The following is a 21,513-nucleotide window of genomic DNA, read 5'->3' on the forward strand; positions in this document are numbered from 1 at the left end:
ATAGCAGACATGCATCTTTGAAAAGTAGCAGGAGCATTACATAAACCAAAAGGCATGCGTCTATAAGCATAAGTTCCATAGGGACAAGTGAAAGTGGTTTTCTCTTGATCTTTAGCTTTAACAGCAATTTGTGAAAACCCAGAATAACCATCAAGAAAGCAAAAATGAGTATTTTTAGACAATCTTTCTAGCATTTGATCAATAAATGGTAAAGGGTAATGATCTTTCTTAGTAACTTTATTAACTTTTCGAAAATCAATGCACATTCTATACCCTACAACTACTCTTTGAGGAATGAGCTCATCATTATCATTAGGCACAACTGTGATCATTCCTCCTTTCTTGGGAACGCAATGCACAGGACTAACCCATCTACTATCAGCAATAGGATATATAATACCAGCTTCAAGAAGTCGTAATACCTCATTCCTTACCACTTCCTTCATCTTCGGAATTAGACGACGCTGATGTTCAACAACAGGCTTTGCATCATCTTCCATATTAATAGCATGTTGGCAAATAGACGGAGAAATCCCCTTCAAATCATCAAGAGTGTAGCCAATAGCGCCTCGGTGCTTCTTCAATATTTCCAATAACCTTTCTTCCTCAATCTCTGAAAGCTTAGAACTAATAATAACAGGATATATTTTCTTATCATCAATATGAGCATATTTAAGATTATCAGGCAAAGGCTTTAAATCAAAAATAGGATCTTCCTTTGGTGGCGGTGTTGTACCCAAATCTTCCACCGGTAAATCATGCTTGAGAATAGGTTGGCGAAGAAAAATTTCCTCAAGCTCATCTCTTTCTTTCCTGAAAACTTCACTCTCGCTATCCTCCAAATGTTGCTGCAAAGGATTATTAGGAACAAGAACAATAGATGCACACTGCTCCATTTTAAAATCATTACTAGGCAAATCAGCTTTATAAGGAGTTTTAGTAAATTTAGAGAAGTTAAACTCATAAGATTCACCAGCAAATTTAGTCAAAATTTTCTCTTTCTTGCAATCTATAATAGCTCCACAAGTATTTAGAAAAGGTCTACCAAAAATAATAGGACAATAATCACTAGCAGCAGAACCAAGTACCAAAAAGTCAGCGGGATATTTAATCTTACCGCATAAAATTTCCACATCTCGAACAATACCAATCGGGGAAATAGTTTCTCTATTAGCCAGCTGAATAACCACATCAATATCTTCAAGTTCACAAGAATCAATTTCGTGCATAATCTCCGTGTAAAGCTCATAAGGAATAGCACTAACACTTGCACCAATATCACATAATCCATAATAGCAATGATCACCAATTCTAACAGATAGCATAGGAACACTAGCTTGTTTGGGTTTATTAGGATGTGAAACAATATTAGAAGCATCTTCACAGAAAATAATATGACCATCCTCCACATTTTCAGTCACAAGATCTTTAATTATTGCAACAGCAGGTTCAACTTTTATTTGTTCTTCAGGTTCTACAGGTTTCTTTTCACTTTTATGAACCGCACTATTTATAACAGAGTACTCCTTCATTTTAGCAGGGAAAGGAGTTTTTTCAATATAAGCTTCAGGAATAACATGATCAGCAGTTTCAACTACAATGCATTTATTAATAGATGAATCAATTTTATCTTTATACGGTTCATGATACTTATCAAAATTCTTCTTAGGCAATTCATAATGAGAGGCAAAAGCTTTATAAAGATTTGCAGCAACTTGAGAATCAAGACCATATGTAGCACTCATATTACGAAATTTATCAGTATCCATAAAAGCTTCAATGCATTTATAATCATAAATTATACCTGATTCTCTATCCTTGTCGTTCTCCCAACCTTCAGTATTTTCTTGGATCCGATCAAGAAGGTCCCTTTTAAACTCTTCTTTGTTGCGTGTAAATGATCCAGAACAAGAAGTATCCAGCAAGGTCTTGTCTTGAAAAGAAAGTCTTGCATAGAAATTATCAATAATAACATTACCAGGAAGCTCATGAATGGGGCATTTGAGCATTAAAGACTTCAATCTCCCCCAAGCTTGGGCAATACTCTCTCCATCATGAGGCCAAAAATTATATATGCGATTCCGATCTTTATGAATTTCACTTGGAGGATAGAACTTAGAATAAAACCGGGGCACAATATCATTCCATTCAAGAGAATCCCCATTATCCAGTAATTTATACCAATGCGCCGCCTTACCAGACAACGATAAAGAGAATAGTTTCTTCCTCACTTCATCCATAGCAATACCTGCACACTTGAATAAACCGCATAATTCATGCAAGAACAATAAATGATCTCCAGGGTGGACAGTTCCATCCCCTTCATAGCGGTTATCCATAACACGTTCAATAATTTTCATAGGTATTTTATATGGTATCACTTCCTCACCTGGCGCCTCATCCACTACCGTTGCAGTAGTAGTAGATTTCCCAAATAAAAATTGAAGAGAAGATCTCTCCATAATGACTTATAGCAGATGGCAGAAATAAAATCAGCACAGCAGTAAAGGTTTTCCTTACCAATTCCACTTACCAATAGCGCTTCACTCCCCGGCAACGGCGCCAGAAAATAGTCTTGATGACCCACAAGTATAGGGGGTGTATCGTAGTATCTTCGATAAGTAAGAATGTCGATCCCAACGAGGAGTAGAAGGTGTTGACAAGCAGTTTCGATGAAGGATTCACTGTAAATGCTCACAGACAAGTATTCAGGGGGTTTTGATGTAATAGTTGAATAAAGTACGAGTAAGTAAATTGCGAGAATAATAATTGCAGCGAGTGGCCCAATCCTTTTTAGCACAAAGGACAAGCCGGTTTGTTTACTTATAATGACCAAACGTTCTCGAGGACACACGGGATTTTAGTCTAGTGCTTTCGCTACATACGGCTAAATAATCTTCATTGTTATGATAAGTGTTGTGTGGGTGAACCTATGCTAATGTACCGCCCTTCCTAGGACTAATACATACTTGTGATTATACCCCTTGCAAGCATCCGCAACTACAAGAAAGTAATTAAGAATAAATCTAACCACAGCCTTAAACTCTGAGATCCTGCGATCCCTCCTGCATCGATATACCAACGGGGGTTTAGGTTTCTGTCACTCCGGCAACCCCGCAATTAGCAAACGAATACAAGATGCATTCCCCTAGGCCCATAAATGGTGAAGTGTCATGTAGTCGACGTTCACATGACACCACTAGAAGAATAACACCACAACTTAAATATCACACCATTGAATATTACTCAACCATAGTTCACTACTAACATTTAGACTTCACCCATGTCCTCAAGAACTAAACGAACTACTCACAAGACATCATATGGAACATGATCAGAGGTGATATGATGATGAATAACAATCTGAACATAAACTTGGTTCAATGGTTTCACTCAATAGCATCAACAACAAGTAGAGATCGATACCGGGAGAGTTTCCCCTATCAAACAATCAAGATCAAACCCAAATTGCTACGGCGGTGACGGTGTCCAGCGGTGATGACGGTGGTGATGACGGTGGAGATGATGATGATGGTGATGGCGATGATGTCCAGCTCGATGACGGTGACGATGGCGTCGATTTCCCCCTCCCGGAGGGAATTTCCCCGGCGGATTCCTGCCCGCCGGAGAGCTCTTTTCTCTCTGGTGTTCTCCACCCCGCAGAGGCAGCTGTAACTCTTCGCGAGGTACCCTCTGTGGCTTAGGTTTTCGGGACGAAGGATTTCGCGAAGAAAAGGAGGCGAAAGGGGTCGTGGGCCCCCCAAACCACATGGCGGCGCGGCCAGGGCATGGGCCGCGCCGCCCTAGGGTGTGGGCCCACCCTGGGTCCTCCTGGCCCCTCCTTCTGGCTTCCTTCGTCATCTTGAAAAATAGGATTTTTGGTATAATTTCCTCCCACAGTTGATCTTCCGAAATATTGCGTTCTGACGGTGCTTTTTCCAGCAGAATCCTGGCTCCGGTGCTTGATCCTCCAATAATGATGAAACATGCAAAATAGATGAAATAACATAAGTATTGTGTCCCAATATGAAATATATCAATGAGTAACAGCAAATTATGATATAAAATAGTGATGCAAATTGGACGTATCAGTAGTTCGTTTAGTTCTTGAGGACATGGGTGAAGTCTAAATGTAAGTAGTGAATTATGTTGGGTAATATTCAATGTTATGATATTTAAGTTGTGGTGTTATTCTTCTAGTGGTGTCATGTGAACGTCGACTACATGATACTTCACCTTTATGGGCCTAGGGGAATACATCTTGTATTCGTTTGCTAATTGTGGGGTTGTCGGAGTGACAGAAACCTAAACCCCCGTTGGTATATCGATGCAGGAGGGATAGCAGGATCTCAGAGTTTAAGGCTGTGGTTAGATTTATCTTAATTACTTTCTTGTATTTGCGGATGCTTGCAAGGGGTATAATCACAAGTATGTATTAGTCCTAGGAAGGGCGGTGCATTAGCATAGGTTCACCCACACAACACTTATCTAAACAATGAAGATTAATCAGCTATATGAAGCGAAAGCACTAGACTAAATTCCCGTGTGTCCTGAAGAACGTTTGGTCATTATAAGTAAACAAACCGGCTTGTCCTTTGTGCTAAAAAGGATTGGGCCACTGATACGTCCAAAACGTATCTACTTTCCCGAACACTTTTGCTATTGTTTTGCCTCTAATTTGTGTATTTTGGATGCAACTAACACGGACAAACGCTGTTTTCAGCAGAATTGCTCTGGTGTCTCGTTTTTGTGCAGAAATCCAACTTTCAGGAAAATCCTCGGAATTTATGCGAAAGGTCTTATTTTCCCAGAAGATTGACGGAGCCAGAAGGGCAAACCAGGTGGAGGCCCGAGGCCCCCACACACTAGGCCGGCGCGGCCCAGGAGGGGGGCGCGCCGCCCTACTGTGTGGCTGCCTCGACTGGCCCCCGACGCCCTCCTTTGGACTATTTAACGCCTTCGACCTAAAAACGCACGGGGGGTTAGAAGAAATCGCCAGAAGACATCCAGTACGCCGCCACCATCGCGAAACTCCGTCTCGGGACCAGAAATTCCATTCTAGCACTCCGTCGGGACGGGGAATTGGAGGAGATCATCGCCATCATCACCACCGACGCCTCTCCATCGACCAGCCATGTTTCCCCCATCCATGTGTGAGTAATTCTCCCACTGTAGGCTGAAGGGGATGGTAGGGATTGGATGAGATTGGTCATGTAATAGCATAAGATTTTTAGGGCATAGTGCCTAGTGTCCGTAATTGGTACTTTTATGATATTGTTGCAACTTGTTATGCTTAATGCTTGTCACTAGGGCCCGAGTGCAATGATCTCAGATCTGAACATGTTATCAATTCATGATGATATTCATTGCTTTATGATCTTACCTGCAAGTTGTATACACGTATTGCTGTCTGGAACCCGAGGCCCCAAAGTGACAGAAATTGGGACAACCGAAGGGGAAGGCGGTGATATGAGGATCACATGTGTTCACAGAGTGTTAATGCTTTGCTTCGGTGCTCTATTAAAAGGAGTACCTTAATTTCCTGTAGATTCCCTAGAGGCCCGGCTGCCACCGGCTGGTAGGACAAAAGATGTTGTGCAAGTTTCTCATTGCGAGCACGTACGACTAAATATGGAACACATGCCTATTGATTGATTAGTACTTGGATACCGTTTTATTATTATCTGCAAATGCCCTGCCTTGATTGTTACATGAGTTTCTCTCATCCATGCAACGCCCGTTCATCCATCCCTGTGCCTACAGTATTTTAATCCTGCTGTTTACTATAATCACTACTGCTGTCTTTGTTACTCTGCTGCTGTTATTTCACTATCGCTATCGCTATAAAGCTGTTACCTGCGATAAACTCTTGCGAGCAAGTCTGTTTCCAGGTGCAGCTGAATTGACAACTCCGCTGTTAAGGCTTTCAAGTATTTTTTGTCTCCCCTTGTGTCGAATCAATAAATTGGGTTTTACTTCCCGCGAAGACTGTTGCGATCCCCTATACTTGTGGGTCATCAAGACTATTTTCTGGCGCCGTTGCCGGGGAGTATAGCTTTATTTGCAAGTTCACTTGGATTGATATTGTTCGCTGCAAATTCTCCATCATGGGTAAACCTCGCGATACTAAAGTCGCCATATTACCATCCACTACAAGAAAAGGTACAACTCTGAGTACCTCTGCTGCTCTTGATTCACCATCTGTGATAGATAAACTTGTTTCACCACCACAAGCTTCACATGCTGGTACTTCTGCTAGATCTGAAAATTCCTCTTATAATTTTGATGATGCTTCTGCTGTGCTTGATAATGATGGTTCATTAGGATTTTTTCTAGATGCTACAATTGCTACGTCTAGACAAATTGAAAATACTGAAACTCCTAATGAAGATGCTGCTACACCTGTTAATTCACCTGAGTCTATTGAATACTCTAGTGATGATCTTGATGAAGATTATGTAGAACTTGATGATGATTTTATTGATAAATTTAATGCTACTACTGATGCAAGAAAAATTAAAAAGTTGCTTGCACAACATACTGTTAGATATAAACTGTCTCCTGATCCTAAATTTGCCACATCTCCTATAATCATTAAGGATAAGGATTATGATTTTTCTCTTGATTTGTCTCATATATCTATTGTTGAGAAAACACCTTTTTGTGGTACTGAAAAAGAAAGTGATGTAGAACACATGATTGAGTTATCTACTCTGAGTAGCTTGTTTTCTGATGATGTTAAGAAGCGTACTTATTTCGTTGCTAAAATTTTCCCTTTCTCATTAAAGGATGATGCTAAAACTTGGTATAATAGTTTGCCACCTGATTCTATTAATAGTCCAAAAGAATTGCTTGATGTTTTCTTCCGGAAATACTTTCCTGCTAGTGCTCAACATATTGCTTTGCAGAGAATTTATAATTTTGATCAGGAAGATGGAGAGAAATTGCCTGAGGCTTGGGCTAGATTTTACTCTCTTATTAGAGCTCGGCCTGAACATGATTTGGAAAAGCATGATTTACTTGATATATTTTATAGTGGACTAACCATTGAGTCTAGGGCATACCTGGATAGTTGCGCTGGTTGTGTTTTCAGAAAAAGAACTCCAGACGACGCTGAAGAATTATTGGCTAGAATAGGCCGGAATCATGATGATTGGTCTACACCTGAACCAACCCCGACACCAATATTGAAGAAGAGGGGTATGATTAAATTAAATGATGAAGATATGAGGGAAGCCAAGAAATCTCTTAAAGAGAAAGGTATTAAATCCGAAGATGTGAAGAATTTACCTCCCATAGAAGATTTATGTAAGATCACTCCCCCTTCATCCATGATCGAGGTACACTCTCTTGAACGCTTTACTAGGGAAGATATTCCGTATTCAAAACCTCCTGCTCAATGCTTAGATGAGTTTGATAATTATATTGTTAAGCAAAGTAATTTCAATATGAGAGTAGAGAATCATTTAATGGAAAATTCTCGAGCTATTGGTGAATTGCATGGTATTGTGGAGAGAACCTCCAATGATGTTAAGATGCTTGTTAAATATTTTCATATGGTTCAAACTCAAATTGATCAACTCACTAAAGTGCAAAATGACTTGTTAAAAAATAATTCTAAAGAAAAACATGCTTATGAAGTAACAACTGGAGGCGGTGTTTCTACCCAGGATCCTCTATATCCTGAAGGGCATCCCAAAAGAGTTGAACAAGATTCTCAACGAACTGAAACTAGTGCTCCATCTAAGAAAAAGAAAAAGAAACATAAAACTGTTGTAGAATCCTCTGAGCCTGTTAATGATCCTAATAGTATTTCTATTTCTGATGCTGAAACTGAAAGTGGTAATGAACATGATAAAGATAATGATAAGAATGATGCTTCTGATAAAGAAGAGGTTGAAGAGGAACCTGAAAAGCATGCTAAAAATAAAAAGTATACTAAAGAAGATTTTATTGCTAAGAAACATGGTAATGAAAGAGAACCTTGGGTTCAAAAGCAAATGCCTTTTCCTGCTAAGAAACTAAAATCAAAGGAAGAAGAACATTATAATAAATTTTGCGATTGGATGAAACCTTTTTTCCTGCAAATACCTTTGACTGATGCTATTAAATTGCCTCCTTATTCAAAGTATATGAAAGATATTGTCTCTAACAAAAGGAAAATTCCTAATGAGGAGATTTCCACTATGCTTGCTAATTACTCTTTCAATGCGAAGGTTCCAAAGAAGCTTGGCGACCCAGGTATACCGACTATTCCTTGTTCTATTAAGAGTAATTATGTTAGAACTGCTCTATGTGATTTGGGAGCAGGTGTTAGTGTTATGCCTTTTTCTCTTTATAAGAGACTTTATTTAGATAAGGTGATACCAACTGATATATCTTTGCAAATGGCTGATAAATCTACTGCTATTCATGTTGGTATATGTGAGGATGTTCCTGTTCAAGTTACTAATAATTGCTTGATATTAACTGATTTTGTTGTGTTGGAAATGCCTGAAGATGATAATATGTCTATTATTCTTGGGAGACCTTTTCTTAACACCGTAGGGACTGTTATTGATTGCAATAAAGGAAAAGTTACTTTCAATGTTGATGACAAGGAGCATACCGTTTATTTTCCCAAGAGGATTGAGAAAGCATGTGGAGTTAATACAATTTCTAATGTGAGAACTATCAAAGTGGGAACTATTGATTGTCCTATATATGAGCCTAAAGAAGAATATAAAACTCTTGTGATTGGATCCATATCAATACAATACAAGGTAACATGATTGATTTGAGGCTTAATTCTTCTTATGCTATGTAAAATTTATTTGGTGGCAAGACTTGATCAACCTTGTTAACAAATTCATTTTATATGCATAGAGGAACTAAACAACATCTCTTTCTTCCTCCACTTGTTCTACTTGCTGTAGCACTTTTGTTTTGCAAAGTTCTTTAGTTAATTAGAGATTTCAAAATCTTTTTCTGCCCAGTAATAATAAATTTAACACCCAGAAATGTGCATTTTTCAAAGTTTTCAAAAATTCACAAAAATTATACCATTGGTCCTATTTTTCGACGAGGCACCTGGGAACACCTGGGGATGACCAGTGGGGCACCCCAGGGTGGCACTCCACAGGCCGGCGCGGCCAGCAAGGGGGGCGCGCCACCCTGGTGTGTGGGCCCCTCCTTGCCCCACCACTTCATCTTTTCTTCCACTCTCTTCTCTCTCCCGAAAAAACTCGCACCAGATTTCTCTCACTCGCGTTTCTGCTCAAGAGCTCAAGATTTCTCGATCTCTTTGCTCAGCCCAGATTTCTGTCTGAAATTTGGCACATTTGCTCCCCGGTATGTGACTCCTCCGATTATCCAAGTAGAATCTTGTTTGGTTGAGTATATCTTGAATATTTTGCTGCCGTAGGTAACATGTTTAGTGAGCTTCCATGCTTGTTCCAAGTTGTAGAAACTAGTTTTGATGCATGATTAGTACTCTAGCAAGTTCCTATGGTAGTTTCCCTCAATTATATGTCACCAAATCAAATTTTATAATGTTTGTTGAAAAATTTAAGAAAATGGTGTGGAATAAGCACCAACTCAACCAACAAGAATTGGAGGTGCAATAGGTTATGAGAGTGCACCGCGAAGAAGGAGTATACCCCTCTTACTACCCGTGCGTTGATTTTATGAGAAGTTGATAACCCTCAAGTATAGGGGATCGCAGCAGTCTTCGCGGGTAGTAAAACCCAATTTATTGATTCGACACAAGGGGAGACAAAGAATGCTTGAAAGCCTTAACAGCAGAGTTGTCAATTCAGCTGCACCTGGAAACAGACTTGCTCGCAAGAGTTTATCAGTAGTAATAGTTTTATAGCAGTAGCAGTAGTGAAATAACAGCAGCAGAGTAACAGAGACAGCAGTAGTGATTATAGTAAACAGCAGGATTAAAATACTATAGGCACGGGGACGGATAACGGGCGTTGCATGGATGAGAGAAACTCATGTAACAATCAAGCAGGGCATTTGCAGATAATAATAAAACGGTGTCTAAGTACAAAGCAATCAATAGGCATGTGTTCCAATTATAGTCGTACGTGCTCGCAATGAGAAACTTGCACAACATCTTTTGTCCTACCAGCCGGTGGCAGCCGGGCCTCAAGGGAATCTACTGGATATTAAGGTACTCCTTTTAATAGAGCACCGGAGCAAAGCATTAACACTCCATGAACAAATGTGATCCTCACATCACTACCATCCCCTCCGGTTGTCCCGATTTCTGTCACTTCGGGGCCATTGGTTCCGGACAGCGACATGTGTATACAACTTGCAGGTAAGACCATAAACAATGAATATCATGATGAAATAATAACATGTTCAGATCTGAGATCATGGCACTCGGGCCCTAGTGACAAGCATTAAGCATAAAAAGTTGCAACAATATCATCAAAGTACCAATTACGGACACTAGGCACTATGCCCTAACAATCTTACACTATTACATGACCAATCTCATCCAATCCCTACCATCCCCTTCAGCCTACAGCGGGGGAATTACTCACACATGGATGGGGGAAACATGGCTGGTCGATGGAGAGGCGTCGGTGGTGATGATGGCGATGATCTCCTCCAATTCCCCGTCCCGGCGGAGAGCCAGAACGGAGACTTCTGGCTCCCGAGACGGAGTTTTGCGATGTGGCGGCGTTCTGGAGGGTTTCTGGCGACTTCGACTTCTCCCCGTGCGTTTTTAGGTCGAGGGCGATAAGTAGTCCAAAGGAGGGCGTCGGAGGCCGGCCGAGGGGGCCACACGCTAGGGCCGCGCGCCCCCCTCCTGGGCCGCGCCGCCCTAGGGTGTGGGGCCCTCGGGCCTCCCCCTGACTTGCCCTTCTGGCTCCGTAAGTATTCTGGGAAAATAGGGCCTTCTGTATAAATTCCGAGGTTTTTCCTGAAAGTTGGATTTCTGCACAAAAACGAGACACCAGAACAGTTCTGCTGAAAACAGCGTTAGTCCGTGTTAGTTGCATCCAAAATACATAAATTAGAGGCAAAACAACAGCAAAAGTGTTCGGGAAAGTAGATACGTTTTGGACGTATCAACTCCCCCCAAGCTTAGCTTATTGCTTGTCCTCAAGCAATTCAGTTAACAACTGAGCAATAAAAGAACTTTCACGAACACATTTTTTCATATGATGTAAATATTCTCATGCTATGACTAACACTTCGGCAGTTCATAATAAGATACATGCAAATAAGATCATCTAATAGCTATATCAATCACGGAAAAGGTACCAACAATTAATAATAAGCATCATGAATCATGTATATAAGCAGGATTGCAATGTTCATAAAAGGGTATGATAGAGTGGTATCTCGCTTGCCCATATTTGATCAGCAAAACATAAATGCTCAGGCACCTCCGAAGTTCATAGAAAAACTAGAAATAGTGATTGTCAAAGATAAAAGCATCAAAGTTATACCACAATCAATCATATTTTGAGACAAGCATATTATACTAAGAATGACAGTTGTGCTCTCAAGAAAGTGCTCAAAGAAAGGATGGAGACACAACATAAAAGTAAAAGATTGACCCTTCGCAGAGGGAAGCAGGGATTAACATGCGCTAGAGCTTTTCATTTTTAAAACAGGAGTAAAATTGTTTTGAGAGGTGTTTGTTGTTGTCAACGAATGGTAATGGGTACACCAACTACCTCGCCAACCGGACTTTCAAGAGCGGCTCCCATGAAGGACGTTATTTCTACCAGCAAGGTAGATCATCCCTCTTCTCTTTTGTTTACACACGTATTTTAGTTTTATTATGGGTGACACTCCCCCCAACCTTTGCTTACACAAGCCATGGCTAACCGAATCCTCGGGTGCCGTCCAACAATCACATACCATGGAGGAGTGTCTATTTGCAAAATTAAGTTGCTTACTGATGAATCAGAGCAAAACATGTGAAGATAATTATTAGTGAAAGTTGATTAATCGGGGCTGGGAACCCCATTGCCAGCTCTTTTTGCAAAATTATTGGATAAGCGGATGTGCCACTAGTCCATATGAAAATCCATCAAGAGTAAATGACAAGGTTGAAAGTTAAACACCACATACTTCCTCATGAGCTATGAAACGTTAACGCAAATTGAGAAGCATTTTGAAGGTTTAAAGGTAGCGCATGAGAATTTACTTGGAATGGTTTGAAATGCCATGCATAGGTATTTATGGTGGACACTCTGGGATAACTTGGTTTTCATGTGTTTGGAAGCACGAGCAGCGTTCCCACTTAGTACAAGTGAAGTAGCAAAAGACTAGGGAGCGACAAATCAAGAGAGCAGTAACTGTCATAATCATGCTTGCGGCAAAATAAATTAACTGAGGCATAAAAGTGATACTAGAACTCTGAAGCAATGTAAATCATCGAGGCTTAATTGACTTTTGTTCAATCATATGCATGCGTGAGCATGTGCCAAGTTAATTCAAACGAATTATTCAGAGGAGGATACCACAATATCATACCTATCTATGAATAAAACAATGCAAGCAAACATCCATGACATGCTACTCATATTAATAAATTGGAGCTAAACATGAGAGATCATGAACTACTAGACTTTCTTAAATGACATATACCTCACATGAACCAACTAAGCATGCTCACATGGATGAGTATATGTACAAAAATGAAAACAAATAGAGTTCATACCAGCCTCTCACCACAATCAGATTGTCGTAGATCGTCATTATTGCCTTTTCACTTGTGTAGCTTGGATAATATGAAATGAAAACCACGCTCCAGCCACCGAAGACCATTGAACTCATAATGAAATTTACAAAACCAAAGAAGAATAGCAAATATTTTTGGTGTTTTCGAATTTGGAAACAAGAATAAAAAGAAGCAAGCGAACAAAGCAAAATCTTTTTGGGTTTTCTTATAGCAAACTAGCAATAGCAAATAAAGCGAAACAAATGCAAGAAACCAAAATAAACAAATGATGAAGAGAAACAACAGAAATATTTTTGGTCTTTTTGTGTTTTAGGAAAGAAACAAAGCAAGAACAAGAAAATGAAAACTAAAAGAAACACAGAAAAGCAAGATGGCAGAAATCTGCCAAAACCTGACAGCAGTACAGAAATCGATTTTTACAAAAATCTTCCGTTGCTCAGCTCGAAAAGTGTTCAACTAATGAAAGTTAGATAACAACCTGGGGAACACGCACAAAAATTTGCAGCTCAAAATAACCTTCTGGCTGTGTGCACGAATTTTTTTGGTAACAGTCCAGAATCTGTTTTCAGTCAGCACTTCCCCAAATATCATCTCCCTCTCATTAGAAAACCACTCAAAGAAACTAAACAAGTGTGTACAAGTATCCAGCAACCATAATATGCAAAGAATGAGTGATGCCGGTATACCTCCCCCCAAGCTTAGGCTTTTGGCCTAAGTGGAGATCAACCCCATGGTGCCCATGAAGAAGCACCTTCGTAGTACGAAGATGGATCATATTCCGGGTATGTGCTAGAAGAAGCACCCGGATACGTGACGGTGTAATCGTAGGAGGGCTCGGCGTCCTCGGAGTCATGCTGCTGGTGGAAGTTGTGTATCTTCAGCTTCTCATCCACCTCCTCCTTAGAGCGCGACCATGGTTTCCTGTTGAGACTGAACAAATCTGGTTGGGGCAAAGGGACTTCCCTCTCTTCCCCGTCAGCAAACAACACTCTATAAACAATATTATCTAACTTAGAGTCAGTTGTAACAAATTGATGACTCTTCATAGCAGCAATATCAAGCCTCATAGGAGTTATTCTCACATCATTAGGGTCAAGAGGAAGCTCTAAATATGCTAAAACGCGCGAAGCAATAATTCCTCCAAATATAGGCCCCTTGTTAGACAAGCGGCGAGCAACAAGAGCACCAAGATGATAAGGCGTATCCCCAGTGAGTGCAGCAATTAAGAAACCAAGGTGATAGCTAGATATGTTGCTAGTGTTCTCCCTACCAAGAATGCTAGTACCGATATAGTAAGCAAAATACTTAATGGCGGGGAGTTGAATGTTTCTTATCTTGCCACGCTGAATGGTGCGACAATCATCGTTGATGATCTCTCGATAGAGCTCCAGCAATTTCTTGGGGTTGTCCTCAATCTTCCTTGCTGTACCTACAGGGGTAATACCCAATGCAGCACAAAAAATTTCCAACTTCATAGTAATAGGCTTACCATAGATCTTAAAGTCTACGGTCGGGCGAAAATGCTTATTGTTGAACTTGAAGCTCTCCACAAAGATTTTAGTGAGCGTATAGTATTGCTCACTCTCATCTGCCACATAGGTGGTTAAACCCGCCTTACCGACGAGGGTCAAGAAATCATCCAACAACCCTGCATTACCCAAAAAGTCATAGCATGGAAAGGATGCAGCATTGGGGACTCCATTGTCCTCCTCGGGTGCGAAGCTTGGTGCGATGAGGTCCTCATTGTAGGATGGCCTGAATCGGGTGGATGACCTCGAGGGCCTCCCCGTGCTTGTTGTCTCCCCTTGGAACACTTCTCCAAAGTTAAAGTTGTCCATCCCCCTTTTCTGAAATTTTTCAACAAACAATATAAAACTTGATTTGGTGACATATAATTGAGGGAAACTACCATAGGAACTTGCTAGAGTACTAATCATGCATCAAAACTAGTTTCTACCACTTAGAACCAGCATGCAAGCTCACTAAACATGTTACCTACAGCAGCAAAATATTCAAGATATACTCCACCAAACAAAATTCTACTTGGAGGGTTGGAGGAGTCACATACCGAAGAGCAAATGTGCCAAATTTCAGACAGAAATCTGGGCTGAGCAAAGAGATCGAGAAATCTGGAGTTCTTGAGCAAAAACACGAGTGAGAGGAAGCTGGTGTCGATTTTTTTGGGAGAGAGAAGAGTGTGGGAGGAAGAGATGCTAAAGTGGGGTAAAGGGGGCCCACACACCAGGGTGGCGCGCCCCCCTTGCTAGCCGCGCCAGCCTGTGGGGTGCCACCCTGGGGTGCCCCACTGGTCATCCCCAGGTGCTCCCAGGTGCCTCGTCGAAAAATAGGACCAACGGTATAATTTTTGTGAATTTTTGAAAACTTTGAAAAATGCACATTTCTGGGTATTAAATTTATTATTACTGGCTAGGAAATTTTTTGAAATCTCTAATTAACTAAGGAACTTTGCAAAATAAAAGTGCTACAGCAACTAGAGCAAGTGGAGGAAGAAAGAAATGTTGTTTACCTCCTCTATGCATATAAAAAGTATTTGTTAACAAGGTTGATCAAGTCTTGCCACCAAATAAATTTTACATAGCATGAGAAGAAATAAACCTCAAATCAATCATGTTACCTTGAATTGTATTGATATGGATCCAATCACAAGAGTTTGATATTCTTCTTTAGGCTCATATATAGGACAATCGATAGTTCCAACCTTGATAGTTCTCACATTAGAAATAGTATTAACTCCACATGCTTTTTCAATCCTCTTGGGGAAATAGACGGTGTGCTCACTATCATCAACATTGAAAGTAACCTTTCCTTTATTGCAATCAATAACAGCCCCTGCGGTGTTAAGAAAAGGTCTCCCAAGAATAATAGACATATTATCATCTTCAGGCATTTCCAACACAACAAAATCAGTTAATATCAAGCAGTTATTAGTAACTTGAACAGGAACATCCTCACATATACCAACAGGAATAGCAGTAGATTTATCAGCCATTTGCAAAGATATATCAGTAGGTATCAACTTATCTAAGTAAAGTCTCTTATAAAGAGAAAAAGGCATAACACTAACACCGGCTCCCAAGTCACATAGAGCAGTTTTAACATAATTATTCTTAATAGAACAAGGAATAGTAGGTATACCTGGGTCGCCCAACTTCTTTGGAACTTTTCCATTGAAAGTGTAATTAGCAAGCATAGTAGAAATTTCCTCATTGGGGATTTTCCTTTTGTTAGTAACAATATCTTTCATATACTTTGAATAAGGAGGCAATTTAATAGCATCAGTCAAAGGGATTTGCAAGAATAAAGGTTTCATCCAATCACAAAATTTATTATAGTGTTCTTCTTCCTTTGATTTTAGTTTCTTAGCAGGAAAAGTCATTTGCTTTTGCACCCAAGGTTCTCTTTCATTACCATGTTTCTTAGCAATAATATCTTCTTTAGTATACTTTTTATTTTTATCTTGCTTTTCAGGTTCATCTTCAACTTCTTCTTTATCAGAAACATCATTCTTATCATTACCATTATTATTATCATGTTCATTACCACTTTCAGTTTCAGCATCAGAAATAGAAATACTATTAGGATCATTAACAGGTTCAGAGGATTCTACAACATTTTTATGTTTCTTCTTCTTTTTCTTAGAAGGAGCACTAGGTTCAATGCGTTGAGAATCTTGTTCAATTCTTTTGGGATGCCCTTCAGGATATAGAGGATCCTGGGTAGAGACACCGCCTGTAGTTGTTACTTCATAAGCATGTTTCTTTTTAGAATTATTTTGTAATAAGTCATTTTGCACTTTAGTGAGTTGATCAATTTGAGTTTGAACCATTTGAAAATGTTTAACAAGCATCTTAACATCATTGGAGGTTCTCTCCACAATATCATGCAAATTGCTAATAGCTTGAGAATTTTCCATTAGATGATTCTCTACTCTCATATTAAAATTTTTTTGCTTAACAATATAATTATCAAACTCATCTAAGCATTGCGCAGGAGGTTTTGAATACGGAATATCTTCCCTAGTAAAGCGCTGAAGGGAGTTTACCTCAATCATGGATGAAGGGGGAATTATCTCACATATATCTTCTATGGGAGGTAGATTCTTCACATCTTCAGATTTAATACCTTTCTCCTTGAGAGACTTCTTGGCTTCCCTCATATCTTCATCATTCAATTTAATTAAACCCCTCTTCTTCAATATTGGCGTTGGAGTTGGTTCAGGTGTAGTCCAATCATCATGATTCCGGCCTATTTTAGCCAATAATTCTTCAGCTCCGTCTGGAGTTCTTTTCCTGAAAACACAACCAGCACAACTATCCAGGTATGCCCTAGACTCAATGGTTAGTCCACTATAAAATATATCAAGTAAATCATTCTTTTCTAAATCATGTCCAGGTCGAGTTCTGATAAGAGAACAAAATCTTGCCCAAGCCTCAGGCAATTTCTCTTCATCTCCCTGGTCAAATCTATAAATTTTCTGTAAAGCAACATGTTGAGCACTAGCAGGAAAGTATTTTCGAAAGAAAACATCACGCAAATCAGTTGGACTTTTAATAGAACCAGGAGGCAAATTATTATACCAAGTTTTAGCATCATCCTTTAATGAGAAAGGAAAAATTTTAGCGACAAAATAAGTACGCATCTTGATATCATCAGAAAACAAGCTACTCATAGAAGAAAGTTCAATCATGTGTTCTACAACACTTTCTTTTTCAGTACCACAAAAGGGTGCTTTCTCTACAATAGCTATATGAGATAGATCAAGAGAAAAATCATAATCTTTATCCTTAATGCTTATAGGAGATGTGGCAAATTTAGGATCAGGAGATAACTTATGTCTAACAGTATATTGTTTGAGAAACTTTTTAATTTTACTTGCATCAGCAGTAGCATTGCATCTATTAATAAAATCATCATTAAGCTCCACATAATCTTCATCAGGATCATCACTAGAGTAATCAAGTTCAGGTGAATTAACAGGTGTAGTAGCATTAGGAGTTTCAGTATTTTCAATTTGTCTAGACCTAGCAATTGTAGCATCTAGAAAGGATCCCAATGAACCACTATCATCAAGCACAGCAGAAACATTATCAATATCATAAGAGTTTTCAGATTCAGCAGAAGTACCAGCAAGTGAAGCTTGTGGCGGTGAAGCAAGTTTATCAATCACAGATGGTGAATCAAGAGCAGCAGAGGTACTCAGAGTTGTACCTTTTCTTGTAGTGGATGGTAATATGGCGACTTTAGGATCGCGAGTTTTACCCATGATGGAGAATTTGCAGCGAACAATATCAATCCAAGTGAACTTCCAAATAAAGCTATGCTCCCCGGCAACGGCGCCAGAAAACGGTCTTGATAACCCTCAAGTATAGGGGATCGCAGCAGTCTTCGCGGGTAGTAAAACCCAATTTATTGATTCGACACAAGGGGAGACAAAGAATACTTGAAAGCCTTAACAGCGGAGTTGTCAATTCAGCTGCACCTGGAAACAGACTTGCTCGCAAGAGTTTATCAGTAGTAACAGTTTTATAGCAGTAGCAGTAGTGAAATAACAGCAGCAGAGTAACAGAGACAGCAGTAGTGATTATAGTAAACAACAGGATTAAAATACTGTAGGCACGGGGACGGATAACGGGCATTGCATGGATGAGAGAAACTCATGTAACAATCAAGCAGGGCATTTGCAGATAATAATAAAACGGTGTCTAAGTACAAAGCAATCAATAGGCATGTGTTCCAATTATAGTCGTACGTGCTCGCAATGAGAAACTTGCACAACATCTTTTGTCCTACCAGCCGGTGGCAGCCGGGCCTCAAGGGAATCTACTGGATATTAAGGTACTACTTTTAATAGAGCACCGGAGCAAAGCATTAACACTCCTCCAATTCCCCGTCCCGGCGGAGTGCCAGAACGGAGTTTCTGGTCCCGAGACGGAGTTTCGCGACGGTGGCGGCGTACTGGATGTCTTCTGGCGATTTCTTCTAACCCCCTGTGCGTTTTTAGGTCGAAGGCGTTAAGTAGTCCAAAGGAGGGCGTCGGGGGCCAGCCGGGACGGAGTGTTAATGCTTTGCTCCGGTGCTCTATTAAAAGGAGTACCTTAATTTCCAGTAGATTTCCTAGAGGCCCGGCTGCCACCGGCTGGTAGGACAAAAGATGTTGTGCAAGTTTCTCATTGCGAGCACGTACGACTAAATATGGAACACATGCCTATTGATTGATTAGTACTTGGATACCGTTTTATTATTATCTGCAAATGCCCTGCCTTGATTGTTACATGAGTTTCTCTCATCCATGCAACGCCCGTTCATCCATCCCTGTGCCTACAGTATTTTAATCCTGTTGTTTACTATAATCACTACTGTTGTCTTTGTTACTCTGCTGATGTTATTTCACTACTGCTACTGCTATAAAACTGTTACTACTGATAAACTCTTGCGAGCAAGTCTGTTTTCAGGTGCAGCTGAATTGACAACTCCGCAGTTAAGGCTTTCAAGTATTTTTTGTCTCCCCTTGTGTCGAATCAATAAATTGGGTTTTACTTCCCGCGAAGACTGTTGCGATCCCCTATACTTGTGGGTCATCAGCCACTCGCTGCAATTATTACTCTCGCATTTTACTTACTTGTACTTTATTCATCTGCTATATCAAAACCCCCTGAATACTTGTCTGTGAGCATTTACAGTGAATCCTTCATCGAAACTGCTTGTCAACACCTTCTGCTCCTTGTTGGGTTCGACACTCTTATTTATCGAAAGTACTACGATACACCCCCTATACTTGTGGGTCATCAAGACTATTTTCTGGCGCCGTTGCCGGGGAGTGAAGCGCTATTGGTAAGTGGAATTGGTAAGGGAAACCTTTACTGTACGTGCTGTTTTTATTTCTGCCTGCTGCTATAATTCATTATGGAGAGGTCTTCTCTTGAATTCCTCTTTGGAAAATCTACTACTACTGCAAAGGTAGTGGATGAGGTGCCAGGTGAGAAAGAGGTTCCATACAAAACACCTATGAAAATTATTGAACGTGTTGTGGATAACCGCTATGAAGGGATGGAACTGTCCATCCTGGAGATCATTTACTGTTTTTACATGAATTATGCGGGTTATTCAAATGTGCAGGTATTGCTATGGATGGAGTTAGGAAGAAACTATTCTCTATATCGATGTCTGGTAAAGCGGCGCATTGGTATAAATTGCTGAAGAATAGGGATTCTCTTGATTGGGAGGACATTGTGCCTTTATTTTATTCTAAATTCTATCCTCCAAGTGAAATTCACAAAGATCGGAACCGCATATATAATTTCTGGCCTCGTGATGGAGAGAGTATTGCCCAAGCATGGGGGAGATTGAAGTCTTTAATGCTCAAATTGTAGGATAACATTGCATAGAAAACAAAAAAATTCCTACCGCAAACACGCAATCCAAGCCAAGATGCAATCTAGAAGACGGTAGCAACGGGGGAGGGGGGGTATTGAGTCTCACCCTTGAAGAGATTCCAAAGCCTACAAGAGGAGGCTCTTGTTGCTGCGGTAGACGTTCACTTGCCGCTTGCAAAAGCGCGTAGAAGATCTTGATCACGATCGGTTCCGGCGCCACGAACGGGCAGCACCTCCGTACTCGGTCACACGTTCGGTTGTTGATGAAGACGACGTCCACCTCCCCGTTCCAGCGGGCAGCAGAAGTAGTAGCTCCTCTTGAATCCGACAGCACGACGGCGTGGTGTCGGTGGTGGTGGAGAAATCCGGCGGAGCTTCGCTAAGCGTGCGGGATGTGGTGGAGGAGAGAGGCCGCTAGGGTTTGGGGAGAGGGGGCGCCGGCCACTAAGGGGTGCGGCCACCTTGGTGGTTCTTGGGTGGCCGGCCCCCTCCCCTTGGCCCCTCATTATATAGGTGGAACCCCAAGTGTTGGTCTCCAAGTCTTCGAATAAGACCCGAACCAAAAACCTTCCATATGGTGGGGAAACCTACCCAAGTTAGGACTCCCACTAGAGGTGGGGTTTCCACCTCCCATATGGGGGGTGGCCGGCCCCCTAAGGGGGAGTCCACTTGGGACTCCTCCCCCACTAGGGTTGGCCGGCCATGGAGGTGGAGTCCCATGTGGACTCCACCTTCCTTGGTGGTTTCTTCCGGACTTTTCTAGAACCTTCTAGAACCTTCCATAGAACCTTCCGCGACATTTTAATTCACATAAAATGACATCCTATATATGAATCTTATTCTCGGACCATTAGGAACTCCTCGTGATGTCCGGGATCTCATCCGGGACTCCGAACAAATATTCGAACTCCATTCCATATTCAAGTTCTACCATTTCAACATCCAACTTTAAGTGTGTCACCCTACGGTTCGTGAACTATGCGGACATGGTTGAGTACTCACTCCGACCAATAACCAATAGCGGGATCTGGAGATCCATAATGGCTCCCACATATTCAAGGATGACTTTAGTGATCGAATGAACCATTCACATACAATACCAATTCCCTTTGTCACGCGATATTTTACTTGTCCGAGGTTTGATCTTCGGTATCACTCTATACCTTGTTCAACCTCGTCTCCTGACAAGTACTCTTTACTCGTACCGTGGTATGTGGTCTCTTATGAACTCATTCATATGCTTGCAAGACATTAGACGACATTCCACCGAGAGGGCCCAGAGTATATCTATCCGTCATCGGGATGGACAAATCCCACTGTTGATTCATATGCCTCAACTCATACTTTCCGGATACTTAATCCCACCTTTATAGCCACCCATTTACGCAGTGGTGTTTGGTGTAATCAAAGTACCTTTCCGGT

General features: G+C 40.8%; 1 pseudogene; it reads left to right on the forward strand.

Annotated features, from left to right (window-relative positions):
- Nucleotides 1–21,513, forward strand: part of LOC139831707 (vacuolar-processing enzyme-like) — a 178,389-nt pseudogene that overhangs the window by 101,059 nt on the left and 55,817 nt on the right.

This window comes from Lolium perenne, chromosome 5 (assembly GCF_019359855.2).
Source record: "Lolium perenne isolate Kyuss_39 chromosome 5, Kyuss_2.0, whole genome shotgun sequence".
In the NCBI taxonomy this organism is placed as follows: domain Eukaryota; kingdom Viridiplantae; phylum Streptophyta; class Magnoliopsida; order Poales; family Poaceae; genus Lolium; species Lolium perenne.